We start from the raw sequence: 24,185 nt of genomic DNA on the forward strand, positions 1-24,185 counted from the left end.
GCTTTATTCTTCATGAGGATGGTTGCACATTCCAGATCAGGTCTGTCTCCTTATGAGGTCGTATTCGGCCGCCCCCCAAATATGTGGGGTACACCTAGACCCCGCAGTATTACAGATGTTTCTAGTAATATGTTGACAGATTACCTAGCTTCCTTGATGTCTGCCCTACACTCTTGTCGTTCACAGGTTGCCGCTGCATTTCCAGACAATACTGAAGTGAAACCGCACGAGGTCCTTCCAGGGGATCTGGTACTTATACGGAAATTTGATCGTTCAAGTCCGCTGGAGCCTCGCTGGAAGGAGCCGAGACTAGTCCTTCTGACCACCCGTACGGCCGTGAAGCTGGAGGGCCGCAAGGGTTGGGTCCATCTGTCGCATGTCAAGAAATTTCATGGACTCCGTGATAAATCTTTTGTCAAGAACATTTCCAAGGACTGTTCCATCTCTAAAGACTGCCTGAAACCAGACTCTAAATCAGACATTAATCTCAATCCCGAACTGAAAGTTCCTCTGTTAGAGAAAACTCCGCAGCAGGAGTATAAGTTAAAACTCCGGTCTAGTAAAATAAGTCAGCCAGTTTAATTGTCTAAGTCCCTCTCGGGTGAAACGGTTAGACAGGTATCTGACATGTATGAGATAGACCCCCATAGTGAGAGAGTTAGTCAAAACTCTATCCGATGTATCGTTTTTCTAAGTTTTCTATTGTTTCTAAGTTTGATGGTTACCTGCACAAGTTATGCATTGCATTTATGTTTTCCAATTTCTCCTGTAAATAAGTTTTCTAATGCTACAGTAGAGCACACATTTAGTGATCTGCCTCCTCACGAGTTATCCTATCGTCTTGCTATGAGAAATAATACATTTATAAGAATGTTACACTATTCACACCAGACCAGCAATGCCACTAATTGTTGGGTGTGTGGTCGACTCCCCCCTTTCCAGACACCGAAGGGAGTTCTGCCACTCTTTCCTTATCCGTTTTCACATAATGGTTCGTGTGGAGCATGGTCCACGTTAACGTCATCTTCAAATGATATGTCCCTTCTGAATAGAACATGTTTTCCAGACAAGCAAGGTCTCTCCCATAGAACAGGGTTAGATCTAGAAAATGAAGTATACAATTTAGGTAATTATTCTTCGAATTTTATGGTCCTGAATGTTCAGTCTGATACTACTCCAGACTTACCTGCTATTTCAGTACTACCAGTCAAAAGCGAATTATGTGTCAGAAAGAATGGTTCCGCACATGTAGGACATAGTGATTGTACTACTATTATCGAGTATAGTGACAGTGGGAAATCTATTTTCAAAGCCTCACGTCATTCTTATTTTGTTTGTGGTCAGACCGCATATGTTTCTCTGCCCCTCGATTGGGATGGAACCTGTTACATTGCCTTCCTACTGCCACCAGTTTTTCTAGCCCCATCTGATTATCACAGAAACACACATCTAGTACACGTCAGACATAGAAGGGAGATTGAGTCCCCAATTGTCGATCAAACTGAAACTGCCCTAGAACAGTATCAAGACTTCAATAAAGGTTTCTTTTTCTTCATAGGCCCTGTCCAGAATAGTAAGCTAATACGTAGATTAACCAGAACCCTTGAAGCAGTAGTGAATGAGACTACTTCTGCTCTAGGTAACTTAACTGAAGAGCAATCTGCTATGAGATTTGTCGTGCTCCAAAATCGTCTCGTTCTTGACGTCATACTGGCCGATAGAGGAGGAGCATGTAGAGTCATCGGATCTAGTTGCTGCATTTTCATTCCTAATAACGCGCCGTCTGTTTATTCAGCTATAACCAGACTTCATAAAATTGCCCATCAGTTACACCAGAATCCAGGCACCTGGACATGGTCCGGTTGGCTCTGGAGTATCATATCTGCCTGGGGATGGAAAGTATTGTCATTCCTAGGTATTGCAGTAATGATAATTTTCAGTTGCTGCCTCTGTATACAATGTGGCCCTGCGATTTGCGGCATTTGTGCTACCTCTTGTATTCCTAGTCCTAAAACCCGTTCCAAGACAATTCGAGACGAGCAAATGATGCTATATGAAATGATAGATGGTATCATGAATATAGATGTTTCCTGATGGAAACGTAGGGCACAAGGAGGGAATGTGGAAAAGTAAATTTTGCCATGTTGTATGTGCCTACGTGTTCCCCATCTTATGCTATATGTGCATGATCGATATGCATGTATTCCCCCCTGATCGATTAAAGACGCAATTACAGTTGTGTCCATCTCTAGTATGTCAGTTTCCAGTCTTCGTGAAAACAACGAATATTAGGCCTATGTAAAGCTACGTTGCCACGTTTTTCAGTGTGCACGTTAATTCATTGAATTGTCCCCGTTTCTAGGCCTCAAAAGGGCCCGGACCCAGATTCAGCTCCTGTCTCCTGAACCCTCTCCGAGGAGCGATACAGCCCCCACCTGTATCCCTGACCCTTAGCTTACTTTCATGCCTCGCAGTGCCCGGCTCGGCCTGGCTCTGCCTCCCAGTCTGCCAAGAGTATGTTATGTTTCTAGTTATCAGTCCAGCCCTCCTTCTCTGCATTCCTAAGCTACTGAATCGCATCAATAGTTTCCGTCATGGTCTAGCCTTTATGTCTCCATGTAAGAGAAATACTGTATTAATATTCATAGAATATTCCTCACACACACACTACATGTAGAATTATGCATGCACCAGTCTTAGTGTCTGTTAGCCTTTACCCCGATAACTTTTGGATTCTATCAACATGTTCTCTAAACACTAGATACTAGATAGGCTTTAGGTACATGTCGCTCTGACACTCCAGACTTTCGTCTCCTCTTCTAGCGCAGAAGTCATAGCCCCCCAGTTCTCCCTAGTAACACGTCATTGCCAGTTTGCGCGCACCACTAGGTTAGAGGTCCCAGCTGCTCAGGTAGCCCCCTCCATGTTTCCGCCCCGTTTATGACATATTCTGTTACGTTTGCATCACATGTCTATGTATCCGCCCTGTATACGCCTCTTGTTACACCCACTTTATGCCTTATCTTTCGCGACTGCTACAAACTCCGCCTACTGCTACGCCTACTGTATTGACTGTAATGTATTTTGTTTAACTATATATATCGTGCACTGTTATTAAAGTTTGCTAGCCATTCCCAGATCCTGCCCCGGCAGCTGCCGGGCCCTGCCATCCTATTCCCGTACAGGCTGTCCTGTTCCTGTCCTTTTATGCTTAATTAAAGCCTGTATACTCTAGCTACCTCGTATCTTGACTCTTATTTATTGAGCTAACTGTTTATTAATTATAGTCAAAAATAGAACCGGTAATTAATTATTTATTTACCACTGTAGAACGGGTAGCACCAGTGTCCAATAGAAAGGTGACATCATTTCCATCAATCTTTCCTTCAATGTATGGCCCTGACTGGTCTACCGGCAAGGAGGCGCCAAGAACACACTCCTTGTCCTCCCCTCTCAGGCCCCGTCAGTATTGGTCGTCACAGAAAAAAGTATCATTCAACAAAAACTGCGAAGTTGCTGCATTTCTATTCTCATTGCCTCCCCAGATCTCTATGTCATCACCCTGTGGTGATTTTCCCTTATAATTTGGTTTTGGCGCTCGGGGCAATTGACTTGCCTTTACCTGATGCTGAGTCTTTCTTGGTTTTTCATTCTGCGTCTGTGGAGTTAAATCAGGGGTTTGGGTATTATCATGCTGTAAATATGGACACTCGTCTCTCCAGTGCCCGATTTCTCCGCACTGGTGGCAGGGAAATTTCTTTTTAGCTTCTTCTCTGCTCATTTTTACCTTGGGCTTCCCTCCACCCCCAGAGCCTTGATTTTGGGTATTCTTATTCATCTTATTCAACTGCTTTTCCTGTTGTTCTGCTAGCTTCACTTGTGCCCACATGACCTTCTCCTTGAGTGCCTTTTTCTTATCTGCCATCTCGTCCTCACAGTACTTTGCATACCGTAGGACCTCATCCATTTTCTTAGACTGCCAACAAATCTTATTGTCTTTGATCCACTGGCAAATTTCGGGTCTTAAACCGTTTACAAACCTGTAAATGAAGTGGGTCATGTCCTTCATCTCGATGTTATCTATTCCACTGTAAGTTTTGAACACCTGCAACAGTCTCTCATAAAAGGAGTGCACAGACTCATCCCTTTCCTGCGTGGTTCTATCTATCTTAGTCCAATCAGTTTCCTTTGCAGGCACCTTCATTTTCAGATGTAACATGACCTGGTCATATTTTCTCATTACCTCATCAGAGGGAGCACCTGTTACAGGGTCCCTATCATACTCTTTGTTGGGCCAATCAATGGCAACCTTGCATTCGGTCCATAAATCCACAGGAACCACAATGTCGAAAAACCCATCCAGGTCTTTCCACAAGCACTTTTGCACCTTTACAAACCTTTCCACCTGCCTGTACCAATCCACAGGCTTTTCTCGTAATTTTGGAAAGTCATTGGTAAAGGACACAATATCCTGTCTGGACCATGGAACGTGCACGTATTTTCCACCTGGCACTTCACGCATAGGGTATAACTGCTCAGGTTTGTCAGCTTCTTTTAGAACGAACTCGGAAGTCGTCTGTTTAGATCTGGCCTCATCTTTCTTCTTTGCCCATCTGGCTTTCCACTTTTCTACGTCTCCCCATTTTTGCAACACTGTCAATAGTTCTTTAACCTGCGCCTTTTTCCCTGACACATTCATATTTTCCAGATCTTTGTCTGAAAAATCAGCTCTATAGGGTTTCTGCAGTGGCTTTGATTTTGAAATATCAATTCCCATACTAGCTGCAGTGTCCGTTAATTTTTCATGAAGCACTCTGGTGTTTCGGGTAAAACTCTTGCCAATAAACAGCAACTCTTCTTCAGAATAGGTATTTAATCTGTCTAACCCTACATTTCCCGCCATTAGCTCTTCCATTTCTATTCTGAGCTTGAAAATATCTAAAGGTTTCGACTGAGGAGTTTGTTTCTCTAACTCTCGACTCCACCTTTCAATTTCTTCAGGAGTCACCAATGTGACACTCTTGGTACCCGAAGTCGATTCCATTTGAATCTCCCTCGTGTTAAAAGGATTATGTCTTTTCTGTAACCTTTTCCCTGCACCCCTAATGGGCAGATCCATTAGCGAGACCTCGGACTCGCATTCCCTGGTCTGGTCATCCACAATTAAGGGCTCCTGTCTTGGCTGTGCTACAACTGGAGTAATAACTGGAGTCTTCGGACTTCCCTGTCAATCCCCATACAGCGGAACCACTGGTCCAATAGTTACCGGGATTGTTAAGGCTTCAGGACTTGTATTTAACTGGGAGATTTTCTGAATTATCTCGGCTCTCTGCTTAGCTAATGCCTCTCGTTCCCTGTCCTCCAGCATCCTGTCTAAAGAATTGTCATGTAATACCTGCGAGGTCAAAGTTGGGGCATAACTCGGGGCAGTGGGATGTGTCTCACTTGGTCCTTCACCGTAATTAGGTTTTGGGAACAGACTTCCTGTGCCTAGGGATCTTGGTTCTTCCTCAGACGGGGTTCTTTAGAACGGAATTCCTGACGTGGAAGGCCTTGCCTCACCCTCGTAGGGAGGTCTAGAGCAGTAATCTCTTTCTCTCAAATATCTTGACTCCCCACAAAATGGTGTTCTTTGACAGCTATCTCTAGCACCTAGAGGTCCCAAACCCTCATTATACGGAGGTATTTGATGACTCTCTCCTACACTTACTGATCTGACCTCTTCCTGGGGAGGAGGTCTCCGTGAATTATCCCCTTCACTAGAGGGTCGGTGTCCTTCATTATAAGGAGGCGGACTTCTCAAAAACATGTCATCTAATAATTCATCATCCGACTCCCCCATGGGCACCCAATGTTTGCATTTTTCTGTTCTCTTCTCTCCTGCAGGAGGACCACCCATTGGCATCATTGGAAACAACCCTTCTACGATCATATTCTGTCTCCACTGTTTCTTTTTTTTATCACGGGTCTCTTGTTTTAACTTTGGATAAAATTTTGTCAACCCTTTATCCATTCGGGGCTTGTCTCTCTCAAAAGCTTCGATCTCCCATTCCTCTAAAGCTTCGTAATGCGTTAATCTAGGTCTGGGATGTAAGTCATTCATTCGGGTTCTCAAATTAAATAGAATTCTGCCATTGAATGTACCCTCTAACGGAAAAGCCAAAATTCCGTCGCCTTGGTGTATTCCGCCCAGTTTTCCAACCATACACATGAGTGGTACCCTTTATCAAACATCATGAAAGATGCGGGAGTATTAAGTGGCGGAATGACAACACCTTCTCTGGTTTTAATCGGTTTGTCCTTTTTGAAATAATTCTTCACCTTATTTACAAGGGATAATTTTCTCTTATTTCCGTACATAATGTCGGTTTTATGCCCTTTCCACTGATCGTTCTCAAACCCTAAATATCGTGGATCAGGTCTAGTATGCGGTCTATACGAGTGCCACATACGATTTCTGCTAGTGACTCTGTTTACAAATTACTTGCAATCCAAGTGCGTTTTTTATTTTCGTGCAACCAATGAAGTGCACGGTTTCAAATAATCTCGACCAATGGGTGCGGGGCCTTTCGCGAGACAGGTTCTCACGCTTCGGCGCTCACCCCTCCCTTACAATTCCAGCTCCGCTACACACCCGCTGCGTCTACCAATCCCAGCGCGGCACAGAGTGACGTCAGAGCAGCTCCGCAACTGACTCCCTCCCTCATAAGGTAACGGAAATTTAATTTCTCTCTAAAAGTGCAAGTGCTTTGTTATTTTACAAACGAATACACATTCGCCACTGTACCCAAGTGTCTAGACAGCAAAGATTTGTTTCACTACAAGTAAACTACTTCCATTTACTTTTCATACACTACGGATAGATCTCTTCTGCCTACCCTTCACGCAAGCATTAGGGAACCTGCTACTTCTTTTGACTTATCCACTTCTTTCCGGGATATATACTAAGTCTTAAGTTTCACCAGCTAACCCCTTTGCTATCACCCAAGCTCCGATGAACCTGCTACTCCTTCCGGTGTGATCCTTACTAGGTTTTTCTCACAATAGAAGTTTTGCCAGTGATCTCGTCGCTATCATTTATTCAAACGCACATTCAGAAAACCCTAGTTAGTGCTTCCAGTTCTGCCTAACCTGCACTAACCTTCCTTAGGCCAGTGACCTCAACGCGAAGTGGATTCTCTTCACCACTCGCGATTCAATTCCCCGGGGATTCCCAACAAACATATAAACACTTTACTAACGAGTGGGTTAATACATATATCAGTATAATAATAAGAAAATCAAATTTAAAACATTTCATAATTTTTCAAAGCAAACATTTCACGTGAGTGATCAATTCACACTAACTGTTTTACCCTTGTAGCAGAAATAAAATATTATCATAAAATTTTACCAGCATCCAACTTATCTAGCTTATCTAGTCCTACCTAACTTTAACTAGTCCCTAACCATATCTCTGCTACCAGAAAATTACTGATAGAGATCTCAGGTCACCCGGCCAACAATTTTCACCATACACGTACCAGGCCTATATTTTTCCAATTTATCATATACATTAATCGGGTGACCTAACAACTCTACTACCAGCAACCCTAGTTCCTTCTTACTTATTTCTATTGTACCCGACTTACCAATCCACTGTTACGGGTACCTATGATCCACAATGGATCAGGGAGCTAGCTGTAAAAGAAAGGCAGGCAAAATACAAAACCCAACTTGTTTCTAATTTGCATTAAATGATCACAGACAACTGGGAAATTTTAAAAGTTTATCTAAGAATCAGATTCGGAAATCATCAAGTTTACAGTTAAGAGGCAATCAATAATGAAGATAACGAAAAGAACATAACCATAGAGAAACAGTGTCAGGGCAACCATTTATGAGTCTACAATAAAGTTATAACAATGCGATCTACTAAGTTGATTTTAGAAATTTGGATCATGAACTAGACCTTACTATTTGAGAAAAAAATACTGCAAGGTAAGGATTGGAAATCCTATACATCTATGGGAGGGGGAAAAAGGGAACACGCTATAGTTCTAGCATCTTTACGTAAAATAAGATTTCAGGAGAAATTTATATACCACAGTTATGTTTCATAAACAGTATGGAGAAAATGTGTTCTAAAAGGTAGGGAAACATAGGAACATGCTAAGGAAAATATACTGTATGACTTTTATAATAGGTTGCGGAAAGCATGGAAAATTAACATATGCAAAGAAATGTCTTTATTAAAGCAAAGACAGGAAAAATAGAAGGTGCAGTATAGAGTTTTCGCACTATATTTACCTAGAAAGGTGTGCAGACCAACCCTGGCCACGGATCATTCAAGGACAGGAAATCTATGGGACAGCAGGTGCAGATTGGACACCCCAGGATAGGACAGGAAAACCAGATTAGGATCAAGACAGGACCACCAAGGCACGACCAGCACCCGCAGTTTGGAAGCAACGCCTGCGCTCCACCCTCTCTGCAGCTATCAGTCAGAACCCCGATTGGGTTAGCGAACTCCCCAGCAAAGTGCTCCGCCAGCACTTAAGGTTTAGTAAAACCTTTAAAGTCTATGGGCAAATTCGGACAGAGTGCTCCGCAGCGCTCTGTATTCAGTCACCTATTGAGTGCGTTGGGTCAGTGACAGGTCAGCTATTCAGACAAGTCGGACACATTCTCTAGCTAAACCTAGGCTAGTTATACTGTTTTCGGGTCAGTGTACCACCCCCCAAATGTTGCAAGTGTCAGAATCCCCAATTTCGATTGGTCCCCAAGTAGGAAAGGTCAACACACCAATCAGAACAAACTTCTACAAGCTCGTATTTGCATGTCATGGAACCGCCTAGCAGATTTGGGGTTCCCATGACCTATTCTGCAGAATACAATGGGGAAATATACCATTGTATCAAGTTAAGGACAGTTTAGCTCCATCCTTCTGGGTCAGAGGTTGTTTTCTCTGGAGCATCTTGACTGTGACTGCCAGCTGGCTGAGTTCCACTGTTCAAGGTTACTTTCTCCCTGGCTGCGCGACATGCGCAGTAGGGACCTTCAAGATGGTTCACGTCTCACTCCGACCCCCCCATTTATCGTAGTGCATGAAAAGTAAGCGAAAACAAATTAAAACATAGAAATAAATGGTTTTACTACATATCATGAGTAGCTACATTATATTTCTTACTATAAAAATATACTATGCTATTATGAATTAGTGCAACAGACAATAACACGAGAGCATCTGCGCAAGCTTCACCATGTGAGTTTTCAGACAGCCATTTTAGAGGCGAATACGCATGCGCACATTTTACCACCAGAACTGCAACTACGTCACGTCACGTGAGTGTGACTAACGCATGCGCAGTAAAAAATTCCCAAGCGGCGGCCATATTAAGACAAGGGTTATTCGTATTAGTAAAACACATAGGCAAGCATCACTAAGATACATGCATTTCCAAAATAAAGGAAATTAGTAAAACATACAGTTGTATTACAGGATTATAAGTTATTCGAGGTTCATGATTTAAGCAAGTCGCGTAATATGCGAAAACTTGCTTCATCACCATCATCTCCAACCCTGACCTGACATCCTTATCCAATATCATCCCTATCGACTGGTCTGACCACCATCTCATTCTGTTCAAAATATTCCCTCCAACCCCACCTGTTCCCATCAAAAACAACAAAACTATTATCTTGAACATCTTGAACAGAAATCTTAAGCAAATCCCTCCCGGCACCCTTGAACTGAAACTCCAATCCCATCTCATCCTCACCCCCCTCTTCAAATCCAATTGAACTCACGGAACACTTTAAAAAAACGGTCGCAGAGGTCTTAGACGAGCTTGCCCCGCTGAAAAGCAAAACGCTCAAAAACAACCCCTCCAAATCATGGTTTACGCTCGACCTTAATAGAGAGAGACGCTCACTCAGATTAGCGGAAAGAACATGGAGACAACACCCTACACCTACCCACCTTGCTCTCCTTAGAAATGCCAGATCCACATCTTCTCTGAAAAAGCTTCTTACTTCCGCCTTCAACTCTCACATGCCAAAAACAGACCCAGAGAACTGTTCAACATTATTAGAAACCAAACCTCCCCTGCACCACCCAACCCAGTGGCCTCTATTAACAAGTGTGAAGAAATTGCCTGCTTTTTCGCCGAAAAATTGCCAAAATCAACCGCACTTTCCTTAATACCCAACCCCCATCCCTCAACCTCCCCAGGATACTACTCCTAATACCCTGCCCTTGAAATCTCCCACAACACCTTCACCCATCCTCCCCTCTCTTGCCCCCCCCAGAACCCCCCTACTACCACTCTGCTTAAAAACAACGCCTCTTGGCTTACTTTCCGCTCCGTTTCCGAACGGGAAGTCTATAATATCCTATCACATCTCAAACCATCCGCACACACCTCACTTGTCCAAGAACTCAAACACATCATTGTCCCCTACTGGACCACCATCATTAACGCCTCCCTCTCAACAGGGAATGTCCCCCCTCCCTTCAACTCGGACAAATCACCCCTATTCCTAAAAATCCTAAAGCTGATCCTATGACCCCAACAACCTCCGCCCCATCTCCAACCTTCCCCTCCTCTCCAGAGCTCTCGAAAAGTGTGCTTTTCTTCAACTGGACGAACACATTAACACATTCAACTTTCTTGACCCCCTTCAATCGGGCTTCCGCAAAGGTTGTAGCACGGAAACTGCGCTGCTCAACATAGTCGATGACATACCCCTGGCCCTGGACAAGGGTGAGACTTACCTATTCATACTTCTAGACCTCACCGCTGCTTCTGACACGGTGTACCACCCGACCCTACTCAATACACTCAGGGATCGCTTTGGCCTGAATGGCACTGTCCTTAACTGGTTCACCTCCTACTTCCAACACAGAACACAACAAGTTAAAATTCTTAACTCCCTATCTTGCCCAACTCCTATCTCCCTTGGTGTACCGCAAGGATCCATCCTCTCTCCTGCTCTGTTCAACCTCTTTATGGAATCCCTCGCCCTGATACTTAAACAAGCCAAAATCAATTACCATCTGTACGCTGATGACACTCAACTGTACTATAAAGTTAAAACCCACTCTGACATCCTACACCTTAACTCCGCACTTACTAAGATCCAAACCTGGTTCCACAGCAACCATCTTAAACTCAACCCTAACAAAACTGAGATTATCCTCTTCTCGCCCAAGAACAACCCTCTCCCCATTCAATCATGGATAGCGGACTTCAATGCCCTTAATTGCCCTCTCTCCCGCACAGAATCTGTCAAATCCCTTGGCATCACCATCAACAATAATCTTACTCTTAACTCCCAAATTAAAAACACTGCAAAAAGTGCACTTTTCACACTCCGGCATCTCAAAAAAATCAAACCCTTTATTCCGGCAGAAGACCTCAAAGTTATTACCCAATCACTGGTCCTTTCCAAAATTGACTACGGAAATGCCCTTCTCTCTGGTACCCCCAAAATCCATCTTGCCCCCATCAAATCCGTCCTTAACCTCGCAGCCAGACTCACCACCAACTGTAAGCGTTTCGAACACATCTCACCCGCCCTCAAGGCCCTCAAATGGCTCCTCATTGAAGGTAGATCCTCCTACAAAATTGCCTGTATCACACACAAAGCCCTCTATCGGAAGACTCCATCCTACCTATCAACTAAACTGAAAAAAGCTGGCAGCTCCCGAACCTTGAGAAGCACCAATTCTCTCCTCCTCATACCCCCTCTCCTCAAAAAAAGCTCCTCTCAATCTCGCTCCTTCTCTGGCAATGCCCCAACCATCTGGAACATCCTCCCCAAAGACCTTCGCTGCAACCCCTCCTATTCCAACTTTAAAAGAAACCTTAAATTACACTTCCTCACTAAATATTGGGGACTGTAGCTCCCTGCTCTCCTCTCTGTATATTTGTTTCCTGCATCGCTTTGCTAGCTATATATTTTGACATTTTTGTTTCTTGTAATTGTCATTCTGCATATATGATCCGTACTCCTCACACTATGTACTCTAAATGGTTCCTCTAACTTGTATCTAACCAAATATGGAACTTGTGTTGCTGCTTTCCTGTGTATTTTCCTGGTTATGTAAAGCGCTCTGATACCCTTGGGTGGAGCTAGCGCCATATAAAATCTTCAAAATAAAAATAAAATAAAAAAACAGCGAGTTGTGGCTGGAGCTGGTGAGTTTGCTAGTAGTATGTACATCTCTGTGTAACACCTCAGTGCTATGGTTTGAGTGGTCATTTGTGGTGGTACCCTAACCAGGTTAATACAACCCTGGTGTTGCACCACATGTATTACCAGGTCAATCACTAATACGGTTGCAACCTCTGTGTTTCATATGATGCTGAGGGAGAGGGTGACAAGCCGACAACCAGTGCTGGCCGATGGGGAATCAGAGGGGAGAATCCCGTGATCCTCCAGGCATTGATGTCGGCAGCAAGTCATGCTCTAGAGGAGGAGGAAGATCCTGACAACGTTAACTTTGAGGATGATGATGACCACACATCCATCCACTCCGCAGATGACGATTCTGATGTCATGGCATCACATCCTCCACCAAGCAACGTTTGTCAGCCTCCTCCCAAACAAACAATACCATGTCCTCAGCATCGATCAAACCAGCCACCGCTCCCACACATCCAATCACAGACAGCACTCCCTCACAGCCCTCACTTCCTGGACAGACATGGTGGTTCCCCTTCCGGCTCTTCCCTACGCAGTGTATCCCTGTCATTCTCTCCACCATCTGTGGGAAGTACCAGCTCAGTTGTGGGGCAGGTATCACCTGGGCACCCTTCTCCTGCCCACAGTCTTCCCCCTGTCACCCCCCCCTGGTGTTGGACCTGCTCATCTCGTCCCTGGCAGACACCTGCAGAGGGGGCCTGCACCTGGCGATGGTGGCCAGTGGGAGCAGGACTTCTTCCGACAGCAGGCAGATTTGAGGCAGGACATTTGTGCCATATGGGCTACCCGGTGAGACATGTCTGGGTCCCTGCAGGACATGGTCCAATTCTCTCAGGTGGTGGACAGGGTGATCCAAACTTTGGATAGGATGGATAGTACTTGGCAGGCCATGTCCAGGAATATGACGGACCTGATAGCCATCCAGAGGGAAGAGAGTGCAAGACGCCATGCCTTGGCCATGAAGATGATGGAGGGCATGGTGAGAGTGATCCAAAGTCTCCCTTCACGGCCAACGCAGGGAGGGGAACAATCATATCGGCCTGCAGTGCTGCACATCCACACACCTGTAACACCAACTGCACAGCACCACAGCCAAGTTACACAAACACACTGGCACCCTGAACAGGCACCCCCACCACCTGCACAACCACCACCCCCACCACATGCACAACCAGCCCTTGTCGAGGCACTGACACCAAATGTGCAGACACCCTCTCCACCTGCACCTGTAGATCACCCTGTACAACACCCACAGACACATAGGCGACAAGCTCAACCTGACCCCTCACAGCGTTCATCACCCCCAAAATTGTGGAAATGCAAACCAGATCGCCAGTGACATTCACGTGGTCAATTTCTCTTGGGGTCCTTAGGTGTATGGTGTAAATAAAGATCTACAAAAGTAACACCCTGTTGTGTATCATGTCCTGTCTAACGATGTAGGCATGTGTGTGTGTGTGTGAGACACAGTGACAAGTGTAACCCATCATTAACTCAAGCTATTATGTGCATAGCCTATGACTCACAAAATACGTGTCCATATTTGGAAACAGACATTCAAAATGAAGTCAAACAAGTAAATCTAAGTAGAATTCCTCAAAGACTTTTATGTAGGAACAAGAAAAAACGTCCATTTGGAAGGCAGAAAGGAAAACAAATGATGATCTTAATGCAGAAGGAGAAGGGAACATGGTTTGGGGTGGGACAAAAAAGAATATAATACGTCAGGGAGTGTCAGGGAAACCAGTCTATTAACAAGGGGAGAAAAAAATCTTTGTCCAGAACAATGTTCAGTCCAAAAGTCAAGTGTCCTTCTGGTCATCCTCCAGGACCACAATGTCCAGATCCTCAGGGTCCGACGCAGGCACACGGCTGGCTGGTGCAGGAACAGGCACCACATGGGTACGTGACACACGAGGAGTACGGGGGGAAACAGTGTGTGGCAACAGACAGGGGGAAACATTGACGGCGGTATGGGTAGGGAGTTGGGAGACAACAGACAACATGGCTGTGTTCAGGGACTGGATGTGGGTGGCGAGGTTGTCCATAGATCGGACAAGGTCCGCTCGATTTGTGGGTATCTCGAGACACACTTGTAGCATGATTCGAGCGGACATGTCTGGTTGACCCTCAACCATTCAACTCAAGTCCCCTGGCACAGCCACAGGAGGAACAACACCGGGAGGGGACTGGGGGGGGGGGACAGGAGGGATGTGGTGCCTCAAGTTTGGAGCTGATGTGTTCGGCTTGGTGGCTATGAGGAGGGGGACAGGTTGCAGGGGATGGACCTGGAGCCCCCAATGGCATGGGGGACTCTAGAGGTAGGGAGGGGCAGAAAGCAGGCCCAGATGGAATGTTGGCCTGCCCTGGGGACACACCTTCGGGAGACACTGGTGAAGAGTGTGTGGGAGAGTGGCTCTCCACCACATCATGGTCCGAGGTGTCCGGTCCTTCCCCCCCACGACAATGTCCACAGCCTCCACTCGGGACGTAGCACCAGAGTTGTGTTTTTCCTTATCCCGGGTGTGTGCAATCCCCTGGCCTCCTGATGTTGAGGTCCCCTTCTCCTCCTCTTCATTGCTGGTGGAAAGAGGGTGTAGCCGCCGGCGAACTGATGTCCTCCTGCTCCGTACCAGTCCCTGCAGTTCTCCTGTCTCGCCAACCGTGCCTGCAGAAATGTAAGCAAACTCCAGATGTGGTGGTTGTTTCATGCAGAATGAGACACATACATAGATGATCCAAGGTCGGATTTCATTCTCCTCTGATCACACTCTACAGTTGTCAGGGGCCGATTTACGACTTCTGGTGCATCTCTGCTAATCGGCAGAGATGTGCCAGAAGAGTTGCGACGCATCTGCCCACCCGTGCGCCACCCTTGATGCGCTTCATTTACAATGCGGCACACCGTGGCGCTTGGGTGGGCAGATGCGTGACACATCCTCAGGGGAAAAGCGGCGCTTAGCTGGAGTGGCGTCGCAAGTGCGACATCACTCCAGCAAGTCTCGGGGGTGCCCGATCTCTAACCTGCTGCAATAATCCTCACTCCTGCTTCAAGCAGGCGCAGGGTTTTGACGAAGCATGGCCCTAGAAGTGACTGAGTGAAATCCTGTAGATTTCACTAAGCCACTTTTAGGAGGCATTCTTGCACCCGAACGCATCCCCCAGTGCCAGACCGCCTACATGTGGTGCAGGGCTTTACAACGTGACGCATCTCCCAGAAGCCTCGAGTTATAATTACCCAGCAGCATGGCGCTTGGTTTGCTCTGCCGCTGGGTCACGTGAGTGACCCAACGGCGGTGTAAAAGAGGCACAAAGGCCTTGTAAATCTGCCCCTTAGTGTTTATGAACTTACATTACATTTATGTTCACTGTCAAATACTGAATTGCGTTTGCCATGGATCTCATGTGTATTATTGTGGCTTACGCAACTGCATTGGCCAAACGTCAACCTTGACATTCTTGTGATCTGTGTGCCCTGTCACAGCTACATGTGCAAGTTCTGAAACCAGTCCACCAGAGGAGAACATGAAGAGTCCAGATTTAATAGAATTTGGCCACTGATATGGAGTTGCAGCTATTTAATGCCTGGACAAGTGTCATCTGCTTAGTAGCATTGTATGGGACAAGCCGAAGGTGGGTCACACATTCACATAGGGTCTGGGCCACTCCTCTAGCTACATTGTGAGTCTAGCCTTTTGCCGTCCCCACACATCTTTGAACAATCCAGTGCTACATATTTGCTTTGTTGACTTAGAAGGTAGAGCAGTTCACAGGTGAACAGTGGTGGGTGGTTGTGACAGCTACCTGTACATGTTATATGTCATACAGGCCACTGAGGGTGAGAGGTCTGTCAGTGGACACACCGTGCTAATTTAGGGAAACTTAAGAGTGATGCAAGGATCTCAAAGTCTGTCTTGACTTCATGGCACATGATGATCTGTCTCATTTGGAACCCAAAATCTACAAATGCAATGCAAATCACAGTATCCAATACCCTATGGCCTGTCATGCGCACACTGGACAGTGTCTGTACCATTGCTCATCCAATGCACGCATCAGTAATTATATCCTTGGTTCAATGTTAGTGGTGCTGGCAGAGCAGAATTCAATATGAATGCACAAGTGTGGCTCATTTACCCAGTTGTCATGAGGAAACTACAACTCCAAAAATGCACTCTTCCCTGTACAGTCCATATGCCACAGTGTGATTTTTAATCTTGGTGACTGCTGCATGGACACAGAATTGGTGAATGGCTGCATGGGACACACAATGGTACAGCACTGTTTCACTCACATCATACTCCTAGACACATATTGCATATGATGTACTTACTACGTCCCTGATGCTCATTCTCCTCCAGCTGAGCATGGAGGGTCGGCCAAGCTGCTCGCAGGACCCTCCTGTACAATGGGGAGAGGCGAGGACGATGCACATGGTGCTGGGAAAACAGCCCACCAGCTCCGTAGCCTTGTGGCGGGACTAGCGCTTTAGGTCCTCCCAGCGCTTGCGGTACACCCTAGCACTCCTGGTGTACACTCCCACTGTACTGCAACGCTCGCCGATGTTGGCCCATAGCCTGGCCCGGGCTGCAGTGCTCAGCTGGTGCTCAGGATCCCCATATAGCTGAGGAAATTTCTCCAGCACCCTCTCCACCAAGATGTCCAATTCCCTTTCTGAGAGAGGGTGTGCTCTCGCCTCTTACTCCTCAGTCATTTTGGGGAAATAAGTTTGATGAGAGCAGCAGGATGCCTGAGGATCTGATCAGTGATACAGGATGACTCAGAATGAACACAAAATGGCTGCCAACTACTTCCTGTGATGTTTTTCCTGTCTCCAACTTCCTGTATAACATAGCCTGTATGAAATGATGTGTTCCAGTTTGTTTTCGGAAATTGTGGCCCAAAAACGTAGTTTCCGGATCCGGAGCGTCGTTTGCGCACACGTGCATTACGCCACTAACCCAGAAGCTACGTTTTTGGGCCGTAATCTCTAAAAATGAACACATTATATCATACAGGAAATTTTATTCAGGAAGTAGGAGACAGGAAATACATCACAGGAAGTAGCAGCCATTTTGTATTCATTTTGTATTCATCCTGATCCATCCACAATTAGTAATCAAATCCACTTCCATCATGCTGTTCTGTTGTAGAAAAAACTGAAATGACAGTGCAGGTGATAATCATCATTATGTAACAAAAGGGGGAACAGACCATTTAATTACATTTTTGCACATACAGGGGGGGGCTGACACAACATCAAACCCCAGTTTCATTTTCTTCTACTTTGCATTATGGGGCATGTAGTCCATATTGAGTGCTCATTCTCAGAGTTGTGTGATGTGTTACGTAACATTGGTGTGGAGCAGTGTGGATATATCACAGACACATGAGGGCAGATTTACAAGCCCCATATGCCACATTTGCGCCACAATTGCGTCACTTGTGTGACGCAGCGGCAGCGCAAAGCCACCGCCATGCTGTGGGGTATTTTCAACATGCTGCATCTGGGAGATGTGTCACATTGTAAAGCCCTGCGCCACAGTTGGGCGTTCCTGTGCAGGGGGGCGTTCCAGCACAGGGACGCCTCCTAAAAGTGGCTGAGTGAAATCTGCAAGATTGCACTCAGTCACTTTGATGGCCATGCTGCGTCAAAATCCTGCGCCTGCTTGAAGCAGGTGTAAGGTTTGTCGCAGCATGTTAGGCATAGGGTCAACGCAAGCTTTGCTGGAGCTGCGTTGCGCTTGCAACACAACTCCAGCAGTGCTTCACCTTTATGGCAGCAGATGTGTCACGCATTTGTATATTCTTGCTCAATGGTGCGCCGCATTGTAAATGCAGCACATCCATGGTGGCGCAAGGGGTGTCTGCCTTGACGCACAATAACAGGGGCATCCCTGCTGATATGCAGGGATGCACCAGTTATTGTAATTCTGCCCCATGGTGCCTCTTCACTCACATTTTGGGCCCATCATTTGTGGAGGAGTCAAATCTGTTGAGGACACAGGCCTAAGTATGCAAGGGTTATGGCCTTTTGTGATTAGGTGACCCATCCTCATGAGGTCCAGGTATGTCTCTCAGGAGATGTATTGTTTGTTATCAGTATGAATAGTTTTTTTTTTCGGGACGTCCACTACACTGATCGCTGACATGGGCACATTACCTGAGGCACACTCCACCTATTGACTACTGTCAGCAGCTGTGATTTACATGCAGTTAGTGTGGCTTGCAAAGTCGTCTCAGGGTGGGATTTATTGACACAGTCGTGCCTATCCAAGTTTCATCATTGACAACAGACAGCAAACCACATTTTGTCCATGACATTACAGGTTGCTCATGTGAAATCGTGGCAACGAGCTGACGGCGGTAATGTGCAATGGACCGGTTTCCCAGATTCAGAGGTAGCCGAGGTTCCAGAGGCATGTGTAAGCTATGTGTTAAAGCAATGTTGTGCAAAACACAACAGGCTAATATAATCTTGCACACGACTTCTGGAGAGTACTGCAGCACACCCCCTGTACGGTCGAGACATCTGAATCGCGACTTCAACAGACCAAAAGTGCACTCGATAATGGCTCGATTCCGTATGTGTGCCCTTTTGTACATACGCTGAGGTACAGTGTTTGCACACCTGTAAGGGGTGAGGAGATGTGGGGAGAGTGCATACCCAGCATCGCCTAAGGAGGGAAGAAAGTGCAGTTGTTAACATTTGCCTCTTTGAATGGCACAGAACATTATCTATACGTTCGTACATGCAGGGTCTGTTGGGCCATGATTCTTATTGTACAATGGTTAATATTGGGGGGGGGCTTTCAGACATTTCAATGACACATTTCACTCATTTTTACTGCTTGGTACTTACCCAGTAGCTAAATGTTGCCAAATTCTCCAGCAACCATAAGCCGGGCAAGAGGTGACATGCAGAATATGAAGCTGTCATGGGTACTGCCTGGGTACACTGCATGCACATTGATGAATCTCCCACTGGCATCATGGACAGCTTGCACATTGCTGGAATACCATCTGTGTCTGTTGCAGAAGATGTGTGCAATGTGGCGGGGTGGTTGAAGGGCCACATGGGTGCAATCAATTGCACCTAGCACAAGTGGGAATTGTGCAAGGAGATAGAAATCTCTTGCTGCCCTTTGTCTCATGGCCAGTGTATGTGGCATTTGTATGTGGTTGGGGGCTCTAGCAGTGATGCATCTCAGTACCTGATGCAGGCACCGCGACTGGCTCACCTGGGAAATGCCCACATGGTCACTGGAGACCCTTTGGGAAGAACCAGTGGCAAAGAAGTGGAGAGCAGAAAGGATCCTGAGATATGCTGGTATTGCACGTGAGCAGCAGGTCACAGAGTCAAGTTCCTGCTCCCACTCACATCCCATATCCAAGATGACTTCTGGAGCGAAACAGTACCTGGCCGTTACATCTTGGCTGGACAGTCCAAATAGGTTGATCCTCTGTCTGAAGATCCTCTCTCCTCTTCCTCAAGTAGTTTTGCCGCATGGCAAGTGACAGTGCTACAAACACATTCAGTGACATCGTGAAAGGGTTTGTTTGTGTCTGCTCTGCGTTAATACATGCTGCAGGGCTGAGATTGGCTGTAGTGTGTCAGCTGATCCATCGTGGGGGATGGGAGGACCTTGGACAGGTGTCTACCCTTGGCTTACATGAGCAACTGCCATAATTTGTATCTTCCGGCCCGGAATCGGATATTACAGCCGGGATAGAAAATTACGGTTCGGGATGAGAAATTACGGTCTGGAATCGGAAATTACGGCACATTGACAGAAATCGCGGGCCGTAGCCGTAACTTCCGCCGAAGAGCCGTAAATTATGGCCCGGCGGCGGAAATTACGGCCCGGGTGCGGACGTAAAGTTAGTAGTCGTAAGTCTATTCTGTGAATACCGAAAGTAGTAAGTTCAATCTGTGAATACCGAAAGTAGTAAGTTCATTCTGGGAATGCCAAAAGTAGAAAGTGTATTCTGTGAATAGCAAAAAGTAGTAAATTTAGTCTTAAATTCATTCTGTGAATAGGGCCCAAGGTTTTTGATTCAAATAAAATGATTTCATTGTATAACACCTATCTCTACCCTAATCCCATTTACTTATAAAGACTATTTATGCATTAGCATTTAGTATATAACACTGTTTAGTTTAAGCAACACAGATGCTTAGCACGTGAGTTCTCAAGAGGCCATTTTAGATTCTATTGTGCAGAAGCAAAGTTTTCCCTCCAAGCGTTAAGATGTCATGCAGCTGACGCATGTGCAATTTAATTTCCCGCGTTAGCAGCCATCTTTAGTTGCACTCGGGTCACTTGTTAGTAGAAAATGTAAAATGTCTTGTAAAATTAGTATTACAAACATTATTAATTTTTTTAATACAAGATTATATGAGAGGATTATTTCCAAGCAAGTTTCTTTTTCACCAATCCTTGCTCCATCAATCCCCTCCTTGATGGCATTATGCCATCAACAAACACCCATACCCAAATCAGAGGCCAACTTTAGCATATCTTGATTCCCTTCTCTATCTTCTCAATTTCTCCTTCATCTTTTTCTTTCATGTTCTTCCTTTTCTTGTATAGTTCTCCTTTTAATTCCACAAGCTTAATCTCTTCATATTTTCTTTTCTTTCCTTGCTTATTCACTTAATACCTTCTTCTTTTCTTAGAACATTTCTACCATATCATTATTATTAACCCTATCATAGTTAGTCCGAGTATAGGTAGTATTACTTGAGCTATAACTCCTTTACCAAAATTAGCAAACTATGACCATATTGATGTTAGACTATGTACTAGTTTCTTCCATACACTGTCAACTTACAGTGGTTTCAAATTCTCTTCCAATTTTGTAATATTTCTAATGTATTTTCCAATTTCTACACTTTTGTCATGTATGTAAGTGCAACAATGTTGCGCTTTCAACATTTTACAGACTCCACCCTCTTTTACCAATAATATATCAACGGCAAGTTTATTCTTCAATACCATCGATCTGATCGCAACCATTTTGGTATTGATAATCAAGAAACCTCCTGCAGCATCAGTTGATAAACTATCAACTACTGTGGCTAATTTACAAATTCTTCGTGAAGTCAGAATTACTCCCACTGAAGATATCAATTCACTAAATATATCTCCTATTATTTCTGTAAAACTAGCTCTCCTATTACGGATAAGCTCATTATTGTTTTCATTGCTTCAGTGATTCTTTTCACATGATAGACTTTTAGAAAAACTTTTCCAAAATAGCAACTTCCATACCATCAATCAATCAATCAATCAATCAATCATAGCATTTGTATAGCGCGCTACTCACCCAGAGGGTCTCAAGGCAGGTAGCTTTAAGTAAACTTATAATATATAATTTATTTATAATATTTAATAAACTCCAGGAAATACAGGATCTGTTCCCCTTTTTAGTCCCCATCCTCCAATAATCAAGAAATTATGTACACATTAACTGGAATCAATAAATACATTATTATAGTCAGTCTTTAACCTATGAAGACAGAGTTTCCCTTTTTTTTTTAAATCTAGGGCCATCGCAGCTTGAGTCCTGCCAGAGGCATACATTCTTTCTTTATCTGCCCATGGTGGAATATGATTTTTCTGAGCATTGGCTTTCTTCTGGAAATCCTGTCTCCTTTCTTCTACTAAATTCAAAAATGTCTTTTCTTCTTCTTTTAGTGAACATGTTAAATTATGCTTGTGAGCTTCTGCTATATCTTTTGCATGTTGGGCTAGGAAACATTCACCCATATGCTATGCGGTTAGGCTGCTAAGTCCTGGATTCATATTCCATGTAACAGGAACTTCTGAAAATATCACGTCTAAATTTGAATAATAATACTGCATTTTGCCTGTTTTATAGAATAGACTTCTTAGTACACTACATGAAATGCCATATGTTAACGGCACATGGTGTTATGTGACACCTTCTGCTACTGAAGCTGGTAATTTTATACATACATAACAATCACTAATCTCCATAGTATCTACATATTTAAACAATAACTTGGTGAAAACATTGAAATCTGTGTTATTATCTGTTACTGTGTGATGTATTTCTAACTCTTCTGATGTTTCTAGTTCTACTCTATTTCCCTTTATGTCAGCTAACTTTCCATTTGTGCCAGTACTCATCAAATACGGTATTGCTATAGTTAAACCTAACCATACTATATTAAATTCACTAATAAAATACTACAGATATATTCTAGAACATTTCTATAAACAATTTAGTTTTGGTCTCTCAGCAACTCTATCTTTAGCCATTTTAGGAAGATTTCTCTTCTTTCTTTTAATCTTTTTCAGAAAATGTTAAAGTTCTGGGTTTGTTTCAAGGGGGTTTCACTTCTCCTTCGTCAATTGGATCTTCAATTATTTCCTCATTACTTTCTTCATTTAAATCAAAATTCTCAAGTTCTTCATGAATCACATAGGTCCATTCGGCATTCAATATTTTTAATCTTTGACTTTTTTCCCTGTGTTTTTCGTTTGCCTGTCCTGACTGATTAGTGACTTCATTCACCTGGTCAGGTTCTTCATGTATTGTCTTTAGATGATGCCTTAATCTTTTGACACATGTAGGCCAATTATCACCTTTTCTAACCCTTTTGGGTTCCACTGAACTTCCACCTTCTTCGTCACTCTCGAGTATTCTTTTATTTATGTTATGGTGTGGCATAATTTGACTTTCTTCGTCTTCTGCGTCCCTCTCTAACTGACCTAGTTAAGGGCTTCTTAGGGGGATACCATTCACCTGAACGTGTGCTGCTTCTCCTATCTGGTCCTGTTCAGGTTTTATTTTAATGTGCTCTTCTTCCTTAACTTGTTCTTCTTTTCCTAACTGGTTCTGCTCAGGTCTTATTGTACTTGACTTGTTTGCAGCCTGCACGTGTTCCTCTACACCTATTTGTCCCTCTTCAGATTTGTGAAGAACTTGCTTCACCTCTGTCTGAGTGTATTTTTCTTTCCTTGTCTGTTCCTGCTCAAGGACTCCGATAATCTTAAATTCTATTTCCTGAGCTTCTTCTTCTAAACCTGACTGGTCCTCACTAGTTTCTTTCTTTTCTAAATTTGTTCTACTTCTTGTTCTTACATTTACTTCAGGTATATCAACTACTGGTATCCTGTCTTCCTGACTAGTGCTTGATTGCTTTTGATCAGCTACTTCAGAGTCTGCTCCTCTAGGCTCTTCAACTGCACAACTTTCGGCACCCTTAACTTTAATGTCTTGTTGAGGATTTTCCTCATCAAGGGCTGCTACTCTTTTGTATGACTGGCGTGAATCCAGTTAGGGAGACCTGCACATTTAACTGCAGTTGTTCTAACCAGTATGACCTGCTTTGGCGTACTCCACCTGTGTGCTAGACACGTCTCTCGGGTGTAATTCTTCACCACCACCCAATCTCCATGATTTAGATCATGTGCTTGATCTGGCTGCCTGGCATCTGTGTCTTCTCCAACCTGGTGAGAGACAGAACAAACTAGGTCAGCCAATCTTTTACAATAGTCCAATACCAGATCATGAGTTATACTTAACAGTCTGTGTCCTGGTATAAAGGCTAATCTCATTGTTCTTCCCATGAGGACTTCATGGGAACTCAAACCTGTGTTTCCGTCATAATTGTTGCTGACTCCCATCAGAACAAGAGGTAAGTATCTGGTCAACACAGTGATGTAGATGCACACACTTTTGCTAATCTCGATTTTATTGTGCCATTCAGTTGTTCCACCACCCCAGAAGTCTCTGGGCGGTAAGCACAGTGCAACTTTTGTTAAATTTTAAATGCTTCTCTAATCAATCAAAATATTGCATTATTAAAGTGAGATCATCTATATGATTCCACAGTTACTGGAAAACCAAAACCCAGTATCAGCTCCCTCAACAATAATTTGGAAACTGTTATACTGTCATTTCATCTGGTAGGATATGCTTCCACCCATCGTGAGAACAAACCTACTATGACAAGGATGTAC

Source organism: Lissotriton helveticus, chromosome 4_1 (assembly GCF_964261635.1).
Source record: "Lissotriton helveticus chromosome 4_1, aLisHel1.1, whole genome shotgun sequence".
In the NCBI taxonomy this organism is placed as follows: Eukaryota; Metazoa; Chordata; class Amphibia; order Caudata; family Salamandridae; genus Lissotriton; species Lissotriton helveticus.